The 14,681-nt window shown below is 35.4% G+C and overlaps 1 pseudogene; it reads left to right on the forward strand.

The window, feature by feature from the left end:
- The first annotated feature begins 6,866 nt into the window (after positions 1-6,866).
- LOC106674326 lies at positions 6,867-7,536 on the forward strand (annotated as a pseudogene).
- The last annotated feature ends 7,145 nt before the right edge of the window (positions 7,537-14,681 follow it).

Below are 14,681 nucleotides of genomic sequence, written 5' to 3' on the forward strand. Positions count from 1 at the left end.
GACGGGTTGTCTTACAAAAAAACAATCATCTTGATAGAAATAAAGGAAAATAAAAATAATAACGAAAAACAAATAAAACAAAATTAAAAGCAAAAAATTAAATTTTCTACATATACGGGGGCAAATGAAGAATTCCTGAAACGAGGGGAGCTCTGAGTATCAACATTTATTATAAATATAAATTTTAATAAATGGTCAAATATGCAACAATACATGATAACAGCTGAGAGCCATTTTAGAATTAAAATTGACTCGAAGATGATTAAAAAACTTTTTTGAAAAACGGGTCCTTTTTTTTCAAAAATTAATATCAGCAAAGCGTAAAGGCAACCCCATGCTCCCTACCCTATTCTGAGACGATTCCTATCCTAAATTAACTTGCTAACGCTAATCGATTTCAAATAAACAGGTGGCCATCTTGTTACAAAAGCATCCCCCTCATGCGTCTCCCATCGGGTATAACTCAGAAATGGTCGATCCTATCAAAAGTTTCAGTAAAAGTTGCATAAAATAAGCTCTAGAATCGAATTATATAGTAAAAAATATGGGATTCTCATTTACAATAATAAAGTTAGTGTCATTTCCCAGCTAGATGAGAAATTTATGTTAAATCTGTTACCATCATGCGATTCCTAGCCACAATTAACTTAGGGTTTGTATAAGACCATTTTTTGCTAAAGTTAATCGTTTCCGAATTAAATATAGACCTGTACACAGACATGCAGTTGATATACCCTGTATAGTGTTTTTATTGTGATGTGTTGTGTTTATGTTAATATAGTGGAATGAATGTAATTTATTAGCGTGAAAGGAAGGGGTCGTTAAATACCCTCGAAAACTATTGAATACTCTGGGGTGTGTGTCTTCGGGAGAGTAAAAGTAAATATTAGCGAGAATGGGTTCAACCCCTCCCCGAGGGATACCGAGTACTCTGGGGGGTGAATATGACCAGACTTCCATGTTTGTAACGGATGGTGATGTATATATATGTATTTTGTGATTTGTGTCTGTTCTGTAGTTGACAAACTGAGATACAAACGAGAGGCTAGCATTTTAAAGATATTACCGTAGATATATAATACTTATTAAAGCAGAAAGTCAGTACGCGTGAAAGACGATAAAAAGAAGAAAAATACGCAGAGGGCCGGTGATGACCTCAGATGTTTGTCGGCCCATAAACCTCCCACATTACATTAAGATTTTTTTGGCGAAGTTGAAGTTGAAGGTAGTCAGAAATTAATTTTCAAGAATATTTTTAAATTACTGCGAAATGTAGGGTTATAATGGATGGGAGAGATTCAGAGATATTGTTAATTTAAATTAATTTTAAAAAAAGAAAAGGCCCTAAGTGATATCCTAGAGAGACTCCAGAAGTTGTTAGTGTACTATATCGAGTTACCAATTAATTTTCTATTATGATAATATTAATATTACAATTTTTTCTTTTTTCTGACACCGCAATACGCTAGTAGTCCTTTTATGAACCTAAAAATTCTTTAAAAAATAAAAATTGAGATCCAAGTTAAGAAATTATGTACGAGATATCGTTTCCAATAAATTACAGAAACATCGTTTCTCAACAGTTCGTGTTGACCTCTCGGGCTGAAATGAATTTTTAATGTTTATTGCAAGTATCTCCCTCCCCGTGCAATTAAATATAGCCGGATGATGTCACATTTCGGCCGCCTTTAATTTTGACCGACCGCCGACAAGAAAATGCCCATTACATATTAATCCCTGTTCAACTGAACCAAGGCGAACTTTAATGGAAACATGTCAAAATTTGCCAAAAGGGATACGAGCGGACTTTACAATTCAGATCCCCGGCCCGTCACGCTATTTTGAAAAGGTTTCCCATAACAGTGTCGGAATATCTGGAATTTCTGTTAAATTATCGCCTTGGAGGGTTGTTGCCATTGCACCAGGCTGGGTTTTTAACTTTATATTGTGTTAAGTACATTAAAAATTATATTAAATTAATTAAAAACAACGGAAAGACTGCCAAACCCTTTCTTCTTCCCTCAAAAACTCAAAGAACAATTTTTATATTGCTATCCAGATCACTATTCTATACATTCACATTAATCTCAACACCACAGACAAGAATGGCAATTACGCAGAAAACAAACACTTTGAGCCCTGAAGATGATCTCAATAAAAATCGAAACGTTGGCACGATGAAGAAAATGTTTTTCTAAAACCTACGTCACACTAGACCGCATCTCACGATCTCCGAATAATCATTCACATTAATGATTTATATATTGAAGTAAACAAATAAAAAAAGAAAATTTGTATATTATGCTCTGGGAGATATTTTTTTAAAGCATAATTTCTATAAATTTGTATTTTTTGTAAGTATCCTTCCAGGCTGGCGAGGGGACGACATACATAAAAAGTATATTCGATATATGCAAGAAAGCTGGTTATTATTGTTCCAAGTTTTTAACAAATTTGACCACAGATTGATTAATGTTCATCAAATCTAATAAATTTCTTACAATAAAGAAGGGTGGTCCCTCCCAGGGATGCGTACTAGGATCGATGATTCTTATCTGTCAAATTGAAAAGAAAATTTTCGTGTTAAGGTTGCTTTCTTTTTTTAAATATCGTCTTGCTGAACTTAAATGATAGCGAAAGAACTGAATGAAAAATTAAGAAAATGCTTTAACGAATAATCCTGACAGGGCAAAAATAATAAATAAAGAATATAAACGAATAATTAAACCCAAACGAAATGGGTTCTAAAGACCTACACAAGAAAAATAATCATATGAAGTTTGTTATAAATAGTTAACAATGTCAGAAATATCGACCACGTTTTCACTCATGACCAGTATGGACCAAGGTATGGTCTTGAAGAAAAAAGCAAGTTCAGTAGTTACCACCTACTTTTGACCTATTTTAAGGTCGTCATCAGAGCAAAACATTCTTAAATCAATCCATATTTGTTTAGTGGTTAGGGATGGTTATGGATGGTGATTGATTAATGCTCGTGACACTAATATTTCATATCAACCAAAATCCTTCGATAAAAATTAATTAATTAATTCTTAAATATGTCTATAATTTTTAGAGGCGAAATTTCAAATTTCCTTGAAGGCGACTCAGTCGTAACATTGCCCAGGGCTGTAGCAGAATCGCAATACAATTTATACGTTGTCTTAACGTTGCAAAAATTTAACAAACAAATGACACAGACATACACACTCTGTTGTAAAAAGTAGCAACACGGCAAAAAAGAGGGAAAATTCGAAAGGTTTGTAGGTTGAGAAGAAGAGTTGGTGTCCGATTGGATCGAAATCACGATAGCTCAAGTGGTAGAGCAGCGGCGTATTTAGCCGAAGGTCGTGGGTTCGAATCCCGCTCGTGACACTGACTTTTTATCTCAACCAAGACCTTACATAAAAAAGAATAATTAATTGAAATTTGGTCAATTGACCAGTAAAAACGTAAATGGACAATTTATACATTTGGCGACTATTCATAGTTTTTTTTGTGCCATGGTCATGCAGAATATTTTTTCCCCTGTATTATTCATAAACATAAATAACAATAAAGTGACAATATTTCACGTGGTTGGCCACTTGTTGAAGGCAACTTTTCCTTGACTGTTCTGACTTTAGCCTGTAATTATATACTGAGAATGATTTGTTTAAGTGCCGGGGTCTGTGTGTAAACGTTTTATATTTATGAATTATGATGAATCGATCATGTTTACAAAATAATTGAAGACAAATATTGAGGCGAAAGAAACCAGAATTATTTTTTGACCATTGAGTTTATCTTTTCGAATCGGAGCAATCAAAAATCTGAAAGGATCGCTTATCCTCCTGAAGGACTCTCACTATCTCTCGTCCTTTCAATTTCAGCTTGAGGTTGGTCATATGTCAGAGGAAAAATGAAAGGGGAAAAACAGCGGGTCAAAACCCCGAGGTAAGGGATTTCGAAGGATTAAAAAGCCTAATCTAATAAAATAGCGGCTAGCGTGTCTAATTCTTGAATGGCCCTTTCTGAATGGTCCCGTTCCCCCCGGAATGGTAAAGGAGGAGAGAATGTGTTATTTAAAAAAGTCCTTGTTTGGTTTTTAAGTGGAGGCTGAAATTATGGCAATCACTTGTGGGAGTGAATACCGAGTGGGAGTCTGAGGTAGTCCGAGTGTTGGCGGCAGTAGCGTGGGCGTCCCCACCCAGCACTTTCAGCAATCCAAGAAACCTACCCCTCTTTTTTCGAGTCGAGGATAAAAATTGTGCACCCAGATCTTTTTCGGAGTCTGAGATTTCACACCTGTTCCGTTTGGACAGAATTTACAAAATACGAATGGATAACAAACAGCTCTTTTGAACATTCAGTATAGATCCAACAACCCCACCTTTACTCCATTTTCTTAAGAGCAGAGGTTAAAAATTGTGGAATAATGTTAAAGAAGAAAAGGCCAAGATAAACTAATTATGCTGTACATTTATTTTATTTAAATAATTATTTCACTAAGGATTACTCATTATTTGAACGTATACATCATCATAAGAATATTCTGCATCTATAACTTAAGCAGTATTTGTGTCCTGTGTTAAATTATTATAGGAAATTATTATAATATAAATTAGGCAATGAAAAATCCGTTTATGAAAACACATACTGACAGAGGTAGATACATAAACAGAGAGAGAAAAAGAGAAGAGGGTGGATGAAAGAGAGATAAAGTAAGTAAGTGAGTGAGAAAAAGAGAGAGAATAAATCATAGGGGGAAGGAAGAGAGAGGGTGAATGAGTAAGAGGCAAAAAAGAAAGATAAGTGAAAAGGGAAAGAGAAAGAGTTATGTTGCGAGANAGAGAGAGAGAGAGAGTGAGAGAGAGAGAGAGAGAAAGAGGAAGGGAGAGAAAGAGAGAGAGAGTGAGAGAGAGTGAGAGGAAAGAGAAAGAGTGAATGTGAGAGATAATAGGGACAAGGAAAAGAAAGTGAGCGAATTATATATGAATGAATGTAAAAAAGATTGACAGAGAGAGCGAGAGAGAGAGAGAGAGAGAGAGAGAGAGAGAGAGAAAGAGGGAGGGAGAGAGAGTGAGTGAGAGAGGAAAGAGAAAAAGTGAATGTAAGAAAAAATAGGGAGAAGGAAAAGAAAGTGAGTGAGTTGTGGATATATTGAATGTAAAAGAGAGAGAGAGAGTGAGTGAGAGAAGAGAGAGTGAGGGGTATAAGTAAATTTCGTTCTCCCCTTTAATTTCGGTTTATCAAGCTTCCACTGAGTATACAAACTAAAAAAGATTTTTATTTATAATCTCTCATCACGATCATTCTGAAATGAGGATAATTTACATATTTACCTACAGCTAGGAAAGGTTCTTAAACATATACGTACATATGCATACAGTTTACCAACTACTGTTTCGTTTGTAACATTAAAGTTAACTTTTGCAAAAATCCTCGTTAAACATATAATTAGACATGTATAATTAATTTATGATATATTGAATCTAATTTGTTATTTTTTCAATTTTGACAGTACTATTTTTTTCTGACGAATGTGATAGATTTATCTTGATAATTAATGTTTAGCCTTTTAGATAACCTGAAGATGGTTTTATGTATCCTGTTACTTCTAGGTTTCTACTCTATACCATTGATGTTATCTTTTTTTGAAAATTTTATTGCTATTTAAATGCACTATGTCGTTCCTTTTTTGTTTAATTAATCTGCGTTTGTTCTTATTGGCATACTTGAAAATATAAGGTCAAAGTTGAATTGAAACGTCAAAAAATTATACTTTGTCTCCACCCTACCATCTTCAAAATACGGTACATGTTTTTTAAAACGAATCATTTCAAAAACAAATCATTGACGGAAATTCCAGTTTTGAAAAAATTTCAAAATATTTTAAAACCGAGTGAAAAGGGTCTTCTGACACGGAACGCGCTCTTCCTACCGTCAAAGAACACCGACAAAGATACCGACGCCGACAGTAACACCATTAGCTGTTCTACGGCTTAAATGGCAAAAATAACTGAGCCAAATTGACCAACAATCATCACCTATCACTTCTTCATCTGAAGTAACAGGTCAAATTTTACGAGAAGGCTAAAACATTGAAAACTCGCGACCAGATACATATGCAATCCTAACATTATTTTAACATTTTGTACTTAAGGTATTGACAGTTCAATTGTGAAACCGAAAATTATTTTTTCCTTCTTTTAATTCAAAAATCTGCAAAGTGGCCACATTAAAAATCGACACCGGGCAGAATTGAAACTGTTGAAATGTATGACCATTCTGTTCAGTTCTGAACTGAAACGTCACCCAAAGAAAAATGTATACGCAACAAGACGACTCGCAATATTATAGGAAATTTACCACCGGTTCTTGTGCATGGGTTTGCTGCCACGTTGGCCAAGAAGGAGAACGAGAGGGCGGACAGGTCGGCGAAAGATGGGACTGGCACGCCGACGCTAAACGATTATTAAGAAATGCACACGCGGGTGAAACACCGGCGACCTTTTTTAAATCAAGAATAAACTAAAAACTTTTAACTAATACCTATTTGTTAGTAGGATGACCAAGCACACCAAGACCCTAGAACCTCTACCATTACCAGTACCATACCCTGATTACATACATAATATTGAAGCAAAGCGATTTATAAAGAAAAATAGTTTAAAAAAAGTATATTTACTTTAATTTTTTATGTTAAAGGTGTGTATTTAACTTGTACTTAAAGACTACTTGACTTTGGTTTATTTAGCTAAACATAGTAAAAAAGAGATGAGAGTACCAGACCACCTTACATGTCTCTTGAGAAACCTGTATAAGGGTCAAGAAGCGACAGTTAGAACCGGATATGGAACAACTGATTGGTTCAGCATAGAAAAATGAGTACGACAAGGATGTATATTGTCACCTTGCTTATTAATATATATGCAGAGTACATCATGCGAAATGCTGGCCTGGATGAATCACAAACGGAAATTAAGATTGCTGGAGAAAAGATCAACAACCTCAGATATGCAGACGATACCACTCTAATGGCAGAAAATGAAGAGGAAAATAGCCTCTTTCTCAGGGTAAAAGAGGAGAGCACAAAAGTGGGCTTGAAGCTCAACACCAAAAACTAAGATCATGGCAACCGGCCCCATCACTCCTTGGAAAATAGAAGGGGAAGTCGTGGAAGTAGTGACAGAATTCACGTTCCTGTGTTCCCAGATCACCCCAGACTGTTACAGCAGCCATGAAATTAAAAGACGCCTGCTCCTTGAGAGGAAAGCGATGGCGAACCTAAACAGCATGATAAAAAGTAGAGGCATCTCCCAGGAAAGTGTCCTCATGGTCAAAGCAATGGTATTCCCAGTAGTCATGTATGGCTGCGTGAGTTGGACTATAAGGAAGGCCGAGCGCCCGAGAATAGATTCTTTTGAACTATGGTGCTGGAGAAGACTCTTGAGAGTCCCTTGGACTGCAAGAAGATCAAACCAGTCACTCCTAAAAGAAATCAACCCTGACTGTTCCCTGGAAGGCCAAATAATGAAACTGAAGCTCAAATAGTTTGGCCAACAAATGAGAAGGGAGCACTCACTGGAGATTACCCTGATGCTGGGAAAGATCTCTAAAAGTTTCTAGCATTGTATAAATTCAAAAGAAATTTTGTAATCTAAAATTTTCTAGCATTGCATAAATTCATAATTTTTTCCCACATACTACATGTATTTGTAAAACTAAAACAATGTTTATAAATCCCAGTCCCTGAAGATGATCTCAATAAAGGTCGAAACGTTGGCACGATCGAGAAAATGATTTTCCAAAACCTACGTCACACCAGACCGCATCTCACGTTCTCCAAGTTATCACTTACATACTGACTTACTCTCCAGAAATGTTTATAGAGAGGATGACGAGTACTGTTTTCAGCTCCCAGTCTATAATCAATAAGCATCAAATTTTTAATTTTATCTATTAAATTCACAGTTAGTTTTTTATCCTGAAATTCATCCATTATTTTCAATTAACTTCTCACAAAGTTTATTTACTTCATTGTACCAAAACAGCTTTCTATTGATTATTTCTCTTAAAACTATTTTAGGATATCTCCTAAGTGACAAACTTAAACATTTATTTATATAGCATAAATTTAAGGTTAGTGTGAACAAAAATATTGGGAAAAGCCCAGGTTCTAGATAAATTATGTAATTAGGTGTGTTTGTAGGTAAACCAAAGCATATCTTTATAAAATATTTAAAGTTAATTTCCATACTTCCTAGCCGCGATGACCCCAGATTTGTGCCCCGTAACACATATCGCTCGTGATAAGCCATTAAAAATTTTAAGTTTGGAATAAAACGGAATTTTATTATTAAATAATATAATCTCTTTCTTTTCTTTAAAATGTTTGTACTAATTTACGTATCTTTCTTTTTAAAAAAATCTTTCCTCCTTAGGTCTTCCCCCTTTCCTGAAAACTAGAATTTTTGACTTACTCAGGTTTACCTCAAGTTCAAGGTATCGCAATAATTTTCTGAGTCATCATTTTTTGGAGAGTAATATTATCTTATGCTAACCAGATTACTTCCTATCTACCTACTCCACCATCCAAACACCCTTGCAGATCGTTAATAAACAGCGCAAAAAGTAGCGGGCTTAACAAGCAAGCACACTTGTTTGACACCTGTAATAGTACCAAATGGTTAGTCCATTATGACACGGAGGCGGAGGTTCCAGTGTAGAGATTTTTTGTGCAACGGACTATTTTAGTGGAAACCCCTAACTCATATAATTTATAAAACAGAGGTGCAAAACGTGCAGGTATAAAACGGTGGAATGCATCCTTTAGATCTATAAAGAAGGCTACATTTTGTCGCTTATAACTCAATTTTATTTCATTCAAGCCTATCAATGTATCAATATTATCACTCATAAAATAAAATTTCATAAACTCTGCATAAGATTCCCCAAGTATAGTACGTTGTTCAACCCACATATTTGGCCTATCAAGCAACATTCCTGTGAACAAATTGGAGAACGAAATCCCTCTTTGGTTACATACATCGTACATGGGCCTTTCTTCTATACAGGAAAGATTATTGAATTTTTAAAATTTAATTCGTAATGTGTGGTGATTAATGACCGTTAGTCGATGATTATTCGGAAATTGTGAGATGCGGTCTACTGTGACGTAGGTTTTAAAAAAACATTTTCTTTATCGTGCCAACGTTTCGATCTTTATTGAGATCATCTTCAGGGCTCAAAGTGTTTGTTTTCTGCGTAATTGTGACATTCTTGTGTCGTGTTGCACTGGCACTTTCAACGGTAAAGAAATAAAGAAAATGTTTTTCCTAAAACCCTACGTCACATTAGACCTCATCTCACGAGCTCCAAATAATCATCAAGTAACGGTCACTAAACACCACACATAATGAAGTACACATTGTTTTTTCGAGCAAAATGGGATTATTACAATATGTTTTAAATCGTAGAGATCAAAAATAAAACCGCTTATTACATCACCATCTGCTTACGTAACTCAACTTGGTTGGTCCTACAACTCAAAATTTATATTATATTGCTGTTTTTGAGATGTTCACAGTTTAAGAACTTCTTATTTTTTGACATCTGTTCTCGATTCTTCTTAGTATTTCGCCAGCATGGAAACCTTTCGTTTTTATTCTTGGATATCACCATATGGTTCTCCATTGACCTCCTTTTGAATCACCATTCCTGGTTGTAACTGACTTTCATCCTTGTTGTCAATGTATCACAAGTGATTTGTTTTATCTAATATACATTACAGTTTACATATAATCTAGTTTATTTTATTTACTGTTGTGTTTAAACCTCTTGCTTGCAAATCCATCCTTATTATTTTCATCTTTGAAGTATTACGAAAAGAAGCACTGATATTCATTTCATCAAAGGGATTGTCACGTTATGGATCAACATAACAACACCGTAAATCAATGGGTTATGTGTGGGCAAACAGCTCTTCCTGTGCCAAGGCGAGGAGCGTCTGCCAAAACTGTCGTGCTTTGAGAAATTTCGAACGAGTGATTCACATTGAATTCTCGTCGGTCACGCTATTATTCGGAACTCTGTTGAGTTCAATTTGACGAGAGCTCAAGCCAAGAAAAATCGATGTCATGGCTCATCAACGTAAGGCTCCAAATTTCAGTCATCATGCAAAGCAAACTATTCTGGGGGGTGCTAAGTATTTGTATAAGCCATTTATGTTTATTGGTCTATATTGACCAAATTTCTCATTTCAATTAATTATTCTTTCTATGTAAGATTTTGATTGAGATGAAAAAGTTAGTGACAGGAGTGGGATTCGAACCCACGACCTTCGGCTCAATACGCCGCTGCTCTAACTGCTTGAGCAACCGTGACTTCGATCGAAAAAAAAAGAATGATTAATTAATATGTGTATAAGGTTTTCCTGCTCATACATGTATGCATACACTACCTAGAAACAGTACAATATATTGTATAGCTGATTTTGTCTATAAAAAATTCATTCAATTCATTTTTGGAAAACACTCACTAGCATGATTTATGTTATACTTTGCATATTGTTGTTTATATAAAAAAACTGTTCTCTATAAGAGCAAACCTGCTGGAATCAAAAATTCTTTTAATGTATACTATTCCTAACCCATCCCCAAAAGAACATCATCCAGCTGTCTAAGCCAATCTTTGGGATTATTTGTGCACTTAATTTTTTCCAGATGTGGGTTAAATTCTTGCTATTAAACTCTCTTTTGGTAATAATAGGGTCTTTTTCCACCACTAAATGATTCGTTACAATGCCATTATCACACGATTAGGGGGAGTGATCTGTAAATGAAACAACTTTTTTACTTGTTTTCGTCCGATTTTAGAAAGCCTCTCGATATGTGCAATTGCCCAGATTCCCAAAGGAAACACTGATACGGCTGTAGCTGCGGATTCAAAAAATTTAAATTTACCTTCTGCAGAATCTGGCCGTCCTGTTCGTCAGCAGTTTTTTCCTTCCTCCGAGTCACTGGAGACCAAAGACTATATTTTTTCCTCAGCGACCTAAAAGGTTTATTGTGGAATTGGATCTTCTTTCTTTTCGAACTTCGAAAAATGCACAACCCATAGGTGTCGTTTAGTTTGGGTTCTTCTTCTCATATTTCCCTTGGTATTAGAGTCGTAATTTAAGAATTTCGTGTAATTTAATAAATATGCGGGATCTTTATTAAAAGGCAGGATAGCAGTATCATGTGCGAGAGCATTTGTCGGGAAAGGAAGGTAGTTCAGCGGCGTACTTGGAATACAGGATGGGACCAACTGTGGTACTCCAACCTTAACAGGATAGACACGGATGTTCCGTGGCTGAAGAAGAAGTCAGGTAAGATCGGAGGAGGATCGTAGGTGAAGAGAAGTTGCTCTGTAGCTCCACAGCAAACCCGGATGTCATATCGAAGGGTTGAGCTACATCAAGGAAAGCACCTGAGCAGTTATGTTTTAGCTCAAGAGGTGAAGACATTGCGTCTGTAACACGGTGGCATTGGTGTATTGTGATGGTGTTTGTGGAAGCCAGCTTCTCGCGGATTTTTCATAGTTTATCCAGCGATAGGATTGAGGTAGATGGTCTTAGGTTTATGTGGCTTGGGATCATAATGGAAAACATCCATTGTAAGGAAAAATGAGTATTCTTAAGACAATATTACAAAGTTACGTTCACCTATTTCCTTATCCTCCGATCTACCTGACTTCTTCTTCAGCCAGGGAACATCCGTGTCTCTACTATCCTGTTAAGGGTGGAGTACCACATGTTAACTTGGCCTCATCCTGTATTCCGCTGATCTAACTACCTTGCCCGACAAATACTCTCGCAGATGATACTGCTTTCCTGCCATAGGAAGAGGATTGCTTATTTTTTTTAGAAATTTAAGGATTTGAGGTGTTTGAATGATGAAAATCGTTTGGGGGAAGGGTCAGGGGGTACTTGTTGGACAGTTTTTTTCTATGGTTTCTGTAACTGGTAAAGGACTTGGCCCATGATTCGTCGTCATTATGAAGCGTCTGGTGGGTGTCCAAAGTGATTTGTCTTCAGTCATACGGTTAGCTGTGATTGCCTGAAATCGCTCTGCTCTTAATTTGCAGAGATCAATTTTTGATTTATATATATATTGTGGGAAGTTTATGGGCAGACAAGCAGCCGAGGTCATCGCCGGCGTTTGCGTGTGTTTATTTCGTTTACTAGTCTTTCTATCGGATTTTTTTTAACTGCTACATCTGTTTACTGACTCCCTGGTTAGTTTTTAATTTAGAAATCAGTTTGTTAAAAATTTGGAAAAATAGTGTTTCAAATGGAGTTGTAATATATTTTTACTGTTTAGATCCGTTCAGGAAGGGGTGAATTGTTCCAATGGGGACTGACGGCAGTGTCCGCGACCGTATGGAGTTCCGTTATAGAGGAAATACCTATTTTATCGGGAATATAACAATTTCCGTCAAGAGAGGTTGTCGCTATGGAGGAGTGTCCGTTAAGAGGGGTTTCACTGGATTTTCTTTGTACAGTACAATGATATCATCATTCACTGTACTTTGCGCTTGATAAGACCAATATTGTTATCTATCCGCTTTTTATTCAATGGTCAACAATTTTACTAATTATTAATATGATAAGTTCACACATTTTTTTTTCGACTCGACAACCGTGGAAAATGTTCACACTTGGAGAGATGTCGAACGTCTTCGAGCTCGTTCAACGTCGGTTCGACAAGTTATTAGGTCTCTCTACCCCTTCGGCAGTTTCAGTGTATCAATTCCAATCGTATACATTACGGAGAGATTTTTCGCAATAAACCAGGGTACGGAGATTTATGGGATGGAAGGAGTGCTTGCGGGTGTGCCACAAGGGTCAATACTCGCTCCGCTGTTGTACCCAATTTTTACTGCTGATACGCCCACTTACCGCACATACGCAGATGACAATTATAAACAAGACATCCCTCTTCTACACAAGAAAAGAGATAGAAAAAAACAAGTTAACAAAAATAGGTATTTCTTATGCCAACATAAGAACATTCTAGTACAGAGGGAGTTGGTTAGAGTTACATTATATAAAGCAAAACAATATTTTACATGAGATCATGATATGTGCAGGTAATAAATTATAGTGCATACTTCTACAAACTGATGATTGGAACAACAAAATTTTTTACATATTTTAACAAAATGAGAAGAACTTTAAATATTACAAATTACATGCTTTATTAAATAATTTTTGAATTTATTAACATTACTAGTCATAAAAATTGAAGTGGTTTTTAAACTAACAATGAAGGCATGTTTGGCAAAACGTTCAGAATTAATTTTAAGGAAGACATTTTTTGATTTTTTAGATAAACGAGTAGGATACACATGCAAATTATAACTATGTGTTTTAACTTTAAATGTATGAATGCATGCGTCAAATTCAAAAAGTTTGTTTACATTAAAGACATCAATTTTTTTGAACAATTCTTCAGAATTAAATCTTGGATACACATTTAGTATAATAATTATTCAGAAATCGTGAGATGCGGTCTGGTATGATGTAGGTTTCAGGAAAATATTTTTTTTTATCGTGCCAACGTTTCGATCTTTATTGAGATCATCTTCAGGGATCAAAGTGTTTGTCTTCTGTGTAATTGTGCCATTCTTGCGTGTTGTGTTGAGAGTTTAGGCACAACACTTTGAGCCCTGGAGATGATTTCAATAAAGATCGAAACGTTGGCACGATAAAGAAAATATTTTTCTGAAACCTACATCACACCAGACCGCATCTTATGATTTCTGAATAATTATCGATTAACGGTCACTAATCACCACACATTTAGTATAATTTTAATTACAATCTTTTGAGCAACACAAACCTTATGTGATAGTTTTTTTACTGGCCTCATACTATCACACCATATTGAAATAATGATTGACATAAAGCAAAATACAGTTTTCAGAGTGTGAGGCTCAAGAATATTTCTCAATATTTTGCATTTATAAAATAATTTACCAATACGTTTGGCGAGAGTTTCTACATGCACTTTAACTTTCATATTGCAATCGGACCAAATTTCTAAATATTTACATCTAGTAGTAAAAGTTAGTACTGGACACTCACAATTTCCAACATATGATTTACATTCATTTTTGTGAAGAGTGAGATTTGGGTACGATGTAGGTGATTGTAGTCTCAAACCATTGCAAAAGGACATCAGAGAGGTTTTATTTATATTGATTGATAATAAGTTAGTATTCATCCATTCTTTAATTATTTTAAATCTATTCCAAACAATATTTAATAAATTAATAAATCAATTGTCAGTAAAAATAAATACGTAAAAACGGCAAGCCATTAATATCTAAAGGAGAAATATTATTGATGTACAAAATGAAGAGCAATGGCCCTAACACTGTCCCCTGTGGGACTCCATAGTTTACGTATTCTGTTTCGCTATAAGCATTATTTAGTTTTGCAAACTGCTGTCTGTTAGTTAGGTATGTGTATGTTTCAAAAAATTTGAGGGGAGTCCCATGGAAGCCATAGATGTCAAGTTTTTTTAATAACAATTCATGGCTGATAGAGTCAAACGCTTTTTGGATGCCCAAAAAAAGAATGTTATGTACTTGTATGTTAATTAATTGTGCACAGTTCTTTCAGTAAACAAACAAATAAGTGTTTTGTTGTA

The sequence above is a fragment of the Cimex lectularius genome, unplaced genomic scaffold, assembly GCF_000648675.2.
Source record: "Cimex lectularius strain Harlan isolate CLEC.00 unplaced genomic scaffold, Clec_2.1 scaffold24, whole genome shotgun sequence".
Classification (NCBI taxonomy): domain Eukaryota; kingdom Metazoa; phylum Arthropoda; class Insecta; order Hemiptera; family Cimicidae; genus Cimex; species Cimex lectularius.